The following is a 6,711-nucleotide window of genomic DNA, read 5'->3' as shown; positions in this document are numbered from 1 at the left end:
CAGTTGTTTGCGTGTTTGTTGTCTGGTAAAATCCCCCGAGAAGGCCTCCTTCTGTTTGTGTTTGAGAGGAGTGATTTATTAACAATGGTGCTTCGTTCCAACACTCGTGCTGGCGCTGAGTGGGAGGATGAGAATTACAGGTCCGGAGAAGCTCACAGCTTCCAGCCCAGGTTCCTTGGGAGGGGGGTGAACCCTCACCTGGCTTTTCCAAGGATCCCAGAGGAACCTGCGACCCCCCCAAACTCTCCAGCTGCCTTTCATTAAAATGTGAGGGTTTAATTGCTGTGCCAAAACTGCAGCCAGCTGCGTGCAGCCGCACAGGTGAAGGGCTGAGGGTCCGCAGCGGCAAGCGAGCGGACCCACCGGGGAGGGGGATGGGGACGGGGGCTTTGGCTGTTCTCACCTGCCCTGTCGCAGTGGGTTGGGTGGTCCCACCCACACACACACCCCGTTGCCGCAGCTCCCGACCAACCTGCCGGTCAGGTCTGCCCGGGGCTGGGCCCGGGAGGGGGAGCGGGGTGACATGAGCGGGGTGACATCACCGGGGCGAGGAGGAGGGGGAGGAAGGGGCACAGCGCAGCACCCGGGTGCCTCGCGGCTGGGGGGCAGCGGGGCCGTCCCTGCTGCCGGGGGCTGCGGCCGTGCCCGGGGCCCGGCCGGTGGTTGGGGCTCCCGGTCGCCGCCGGTGCCGGATGCGGCCTTTGTTCCGCCAAAGCCCCGCCGCCGCCAGGGGGCGCCCGCAGCGCGCAGCCCCGCTCCCGCTCCTGGTCCCGGTCCAGCCCCGCTCCTGCTCCCGCTCCCGGTCCAGCTCCTGGTGCTGGTCCCGGTCCGTCCCCAGTTCCGGTCCCGGTCCAGCCCCGGTCCCACTCCCGTTCCCAGCCCCGGCCCCGCTCCCTCTCCTGCTCCCGGCCCCGCTCCCGGTCCAGCCCCGCTCCAGCTCCTGCTCCCGCTCCCGGCCCCGCTCCCGGTCCCGGCCCCGGTCCCGGCCCCGGTCCCGGTCCCAGCCCCGCTCCCGCTCCAGCTCCTGCTCCCGCTCCCGGTCCCGGCCCCAGCCCCGCTCCCGATCCAGCCCAGGTCCCGGTCCTGCTCCCGGCACCGTTCCCAGCTCCGCTCCCGCTCCCGGTCCAGCCCCGCTCCCAGCCCCGCTCCCGGTCCAGCCCCGGCAGCGCCGCCGCTCCCCGGGCCGCGGTCGCACCGTCCGCCCCCGGGAGCGGATTCTCACGAATGAAACCGGCCACCAGACCCCGGGGGGCCCCGGGCCCCGGCCCGGCCCTGCAGCCCCCGTGCCCGCAGCGGCACCGGTTGGGGACAGAGTCCCACGGGCGGCCGCGGCAGCGAGTGGCCCCGGGCCCGGCGCGGGGTCTCGGTGATGGCGGAGCCCCTCAGCCAGCCCCGGGCGTCTGACCCCCGGTAAAGCGTTCCCCCGGCCCCAGCAGCGGTGGCGGCAGGGACGCGGTGGGGCCAAAGGCCACAGGGAGCCAGGCCACCGCCACACGCCTGTCCCTTACCGGGGCACGGTGAGGAAGAGGAAGGACAAGCGGTAAAAACAAGGCCCAGGGCTGGCGGGGAGCCCTGTGGGCTGGGGTGCAGCTGGGACACACACACACACCCCCCGGCATCGGGGCACCCCCGGGGCACAGCACAAGGGGACAGGGACGGAGCTGAGCCTCCCACCCCCACACTGGAAGGCCGAGGGGCTCACAGTGCAGGAAGGCTGCACGAAGCCCCCCCCCCCCCCCCAGGCCCCCCAGCAGGTCCAGAGGGGGTGGAGAGACCCCCCCAGCCTGCCCCGTGGCTCACACAGCCCCAGCCAGGGCCAGCTCCCGGGTTCACTGCCCAGGCTGGGGTCACTGCCCGGGGTGGGGGGTGATGTCGGGGCGCCACGGGTGGGTGTGCCTGTGCCCTGGCCCCCTCCTCACCACGGCAGGAGGAAACGGCCATGTCCAGCCTTTCCCGAGGATGAGGATTTCCTTCCTCCCATTGAGCGGGGACTCTGAGGTTAGCACGCAGCTGCGGGGCACTCAGCCCACAGGATGGGGGGCCTGGCTGGGAGGTGGGGGGCAGAGACCCCCCCCTGACACGCAGCCCTGGGTGCAGCTCCTGGCAGGAGCCCACTCTTCCCTCCCCCTGCCTGGTCGGGACCCCGTGCAGCCAGAGGGACAAGGGAGCCGGCTTTGGGGAGGCTGGGGATGGAGACGTGTGGCCGTTTCCTTCTCCCCCCCCCCCCCATGGCTTCACCCCCTCCCCTTTGCCCAGCCCCAGTGGCTGCAGCTGTTCTGGGGGGCGAGCAGCAGCTGGGCAGGGCAGGCAGCCCTGGGGCGATGGAGCCCATCTCCCCTCCGGGTGGCCCAACAGAGGGTGGCCAAGCCACAGCCACCCTTGACTGCAATTTTTAGGGTCCCAGTCACACCGGGAGGGCTTGGGAATCCCCCTGGCTCCAGCAACATGACCCTCGGCACTGGCCACCTCTAGGCAGAGCCCCCCAGCCCCGCTGGGTGCCTGCACCCTGCTGCACCCCTGGCCCCCTCCTCCTTGCAGGGACCTGGCCCAGGCACAGAGATGACGAGATTCCCAGAAAAGGCTCTTCCTGCAGCTGGGAAGGGCTGTCGTGGGGCTCAGGGGACACTCCCCACTTGAATCATCTGACAGTGAGCGCACAGGGGCTTTTCCAGGGCCCCCGGAGGGGATGACATCCCAGGGGAGATCCCCGGTGGGAATTCCCCTGGGAGCAGCCAGGTGCTCCTCGGATGTGGCTTCACTGGGGACCCAACTGCCTTGGTGACCCCAGGGGTCCTAAGCAACCCAAACGGTGCCCAGCCCATGGGCAGCATGGCACCCCGGGGGTCCCGGCCTGGCCAGGCTCCATCTGCCACCTCCCCCGCAGCCGCTAATCCCGGGATTAGCAGCCAGATGCCAGGCGCAGGTTTGCTGCAGGTAACGAGGATCCCTCAGGGAGGAGGTTGGGGACATCAAAATGCAGCAATTATGGCTCATCCCACACCTGCGCCCAACGAGCTCCGCAGCCATCCTGCCGGTGCCAAGCAGGACCAGGCACCCGCTGGTCCTTGCATCGCGGTGGGGACCCCGCTGGCAGCAGGGACAAGGAGCCTGCGTGTGCTGAGGACACGTCCTGGGTGCCCTAAGGATGGGACCCCAGCATAACGGCCGTGTTGGTGGGGTCACGGAGCAAAAAGCCAGGGAGAAATGTCCTACACCGGGCTCAGAGCTGCTGGGGGCACGGCTGAGCCCTCCCTTGTGCAGACCTGAAACAGGGCACGTGCACAGGGGATAAGCTTTGGCCTCCCGCTGCCCGTGGGGAATCCCCTCATCGCTCCGCTGGATGCAGCTGATGGGAAGTGGCTGTTTTTCCCAAAGAGCCCATCCGAACATTCCTAGGAGGCCATGTCTGCCACCCGCATCCCCGTCCCTGGGACCTCCATCCAGCTGGTCCCACCCCGGCTCGGTGCAGCCAGAGGATGGATGCTGCACAGCGCTGCGGGCTGCGGCTGCTCAGCACCATGCTGCTGGCAGCCCCCAACCCACAAACCTGCCCTACGTCTGCACCCCGCTGAGCTCCTGCCCCCAGGGGTGGGGGGGCAGAAAGAGCCAGCACAGATTTCACACCTGAACCTGCAAACGCCTGTTTTCTCCCCCAGTGCCACTGCCACCCTCCAGCACCCACGCAGAGATGGTGCTGGGACACCGATGGTCCAGGGTCCCGGCTTGCTGGGTGAGCCTACAGCAGTGATACCCCACTGGGGGCCTTACAGACACCCCCCAGCTCCCCCCTGTCCCCAAAAAAACACCAGCTGGCCCCGCGTTGGTGCACTGCTGAACCCAGCGTCCAGGCTGGGGTGGGGACAGGGGCACGGGGGCTGGGGTGGCACACGAGCACCCCAGGAAGCCAAGGGTCCCCATGCTGGGCACGCGATGCGTGCGGGTAATCCCAGCTGGGCCGTGTTGTCCTTTATCTGGAGGCTGGTAGCTTTAATTCTTCCTTAATAATCGTTTATGCCGTTAATAAAGCCAAATCCCTGAAGTAGCTAATTAAGGATTTGTTTGCCCACTGCCATCCCACACCGCAGCAGTTTTGTGTGAGATCAAGGCGGGGGGGGGGCGGGAGAACACAGGGAGGTGGTGGGAGCATCCTCCCCCGTGCCCATCCCACCAGCATCCCTGCTCCCCTGGGCTGGGAGCTGGGAACCAGGGATCCCTGAGCAGCACCACAGACCCTGCGCTCCCCCAGACCCAGAGCCGTGGGGTGTCCCTGGGGCCTGGGCACCCAAAGTGATGCTGAGCCGAGCCAAGCTGGCCACCACAGCCCCTGCCTGACCTTGCCCAGGGCTCACCTGGCCAAAACCGGGGCAGGACACAGCCCACGAGGCCCAGCCCTGAGCCAGCGAGACCTGCCATAATTGGCAGCCCTGAATTAGCATATGCACATCCTCATTAGCAATTACACACACACACGCCCTCGTTTTCTCATCTGAACAAATCCATGGTGGGGAGCCAGGAGCCGGGATGGGCAAGCATGGGGCAGCGGGGCCAGATTCCGAGCTGCCCACCCTCTCCTGGCGCTCAGCTCATCGCTCGAGACTGCTAAACTCATTACACGTGTGCGACGGGGGGCACAGCCAGCACCGCCAGCACCCCGAGTCCCCGGCACCGCTGGTGGTCCCAGGCCAGGGCAAAGAGCAGATGGCCGCTGGCAGCACTGCCCTGCCCGGGGGAGGGGGCCAGATGGACCCAGGGGAGCAGAGCCACCCCCTCACCCCCCACTTGGCTCCTGCTGCCATTTTACCCCACCAGCTCAACCAGCAGCTATCAATATTTAACAGCTCCATCCTCTGCTCCGCCACTGAACTGACAGCCGGAGGGATGGCGGGTCCCATTGTGCCACTGGGGGCTGCTGGGCTGAGACCCCCCCCAGGGGGCACGGCCCCCTCCCCACAGCATTGCTCTGGGTCTGAGCATCACGCCAGCGAGCTGGGCTGGAAATGCTTGTGGGCTGGAAAGGTGGTGGATGGAGACTTTGGGGGACACGGGGATGTTTCCCAAGAGCTGGAGACGAGATGGGGGAGCAGGTCGCCTACCTCCCAGGCAGGTGTCAGGGTCTGCGGTGGCCCCATCCCAGGCACCAGGCAGGCTGAGCACCCCTGAGCCCTCGCAGAGGTCCAAGGGGCCATAAGCACCCCCAAACCCATACCTGCACCCATCTACCAAGGGGGATCCAGCTCCTTGGTCAGCCCCCAGCCAGGGCAGCCACCACAGGGGGGGTGCCAGGGGTCCACATCCCGGCCGGCAGCGGAGCAGAGCCGGTTGCAGGATCTCCCACGCTGCAGCACGAAGCTGCGAGTCCCGGCACGCGGCTGCTGTGGGGCACGCCGCAGCCTGCAGCCCCACGGGCGGCGGAGAGGCATCTGCAGCCGAAGGCTCGTCCAGCATCCAGCTGGATCCAGCCCTTCCCAGCACCCAGGCAGTTTCGGCCCCACGGTGGGCACGGCCGGTGCCCCCTCTTGCAGCCTCAGTGCCCTCGTGGGACACACGTGCAGCAGGGCAGACCCTCGCCGGGGCCAGGCTTCCTCTGGCCGCCACCACCGTGGCCCCAAGCTTTTCCGCCGCTCTTCCGCCGACCCCAGGGCCGCCGGCTGCCTTCCTGCCCAGGCCCGGCACTGCCGCCCAGTTTCCTTCCCGCTGGCTGCCTCCTGCCCCGCCGCCCCACCGTGCACCGAGCATCCCCGCTCGCCCCGCCAGGCCAGCACCATCCAGCCTCCCTGTGGCTCCTTCCCAAGCCTCGGACAGCGGGAACTGGCTCCAAGAGAGTGTCCCCAGCTGCTGTCCCAGGACCCTGTGCCCCCCTGGATGCTCTGGTCACCAGTCCCCATGCAGGACCTGGCCCTGACACCGCTGCGGCAGTGACCCGGCTCAGTCGGGCGATTTCAGGGGGTCCATGTTTCACCAGCTGTTTCCTTCCAGCTCAGTGATAAAAGTATTGACCGGAGCAAGTCTCCCCCCAGGCTCACACCCGGGGAGCAGCAATTCCCCGATTGCAATCACTTTTGGGGATCTACCAGTGACCTAGTTTTTAATCTGCTGTGCACGGGCGGCAGGGATTGCACGCAGGGCTGCTTTCGGCTGGCAGGAACCAGCAAGGGCTTTCCAGGAGCAGGGATACCCCCCCCAGTGCAAAGCCCCCCCGCCTGGTTTTAGGGAGTTGAGGGTCCCCAGGCAGCTCGGCGGGGCTGGCACCGGCTCTGTGCCACGATGCTGCCGAGGTCAGGCGGTTCCCACGCCGAGCCCCAGTGTCTCCCCCAAACCAGTCGGGCGTGCGGAGCCGTGACTCAGCCCCGAGTCAGCCGGCGGGGAGCAGCGTGCATCAGCAGGCCCGGGGGGGCCGGCGGAGGGCAGGGGGTGCTGCGGCAGGATGGGACCTGCGCGGAGGCCCCCGCTTCCCGGGCAGCCACGCCGGATCCCTTCCCAAAGAGGGAAGCGAAAATTTTCCTTTTCCTTCCTCCTTCAGAGCTGCAGAGCAGGTGTCGTCATGCTGGGGTGACCTGCCCTTGCACCCCACTCCCTAACGCAGCCCTCCCGTGTCCCCCCAGGCATCCCACTGGGTGAGGACTGGGAAGGGCTCCGTATCTCCCTTCCCAGCTGATGCAAGGCTTGCTCATCGCTGCTGCTCCCCAGGGCCACCCCACTGCAGGGCAGGTG

Source organism: Falco cherrug, chromosome 3 (genome assembly GCF_023634085.1).
Source record: "Falco cherrug isolate bFalChe1 chromosome 3, bFalChe1.pri, whole genome shotgun sequence".
Classification (NCBI taxonomy): domain Eukaryota; kingdom Metazoa; phylum Chordata; class Aves; order Falconiformes; family Falconidae; genus Falco; species Falco cherrug.
Note: the sequence above shows the minus strand (reverse complement) of the source record.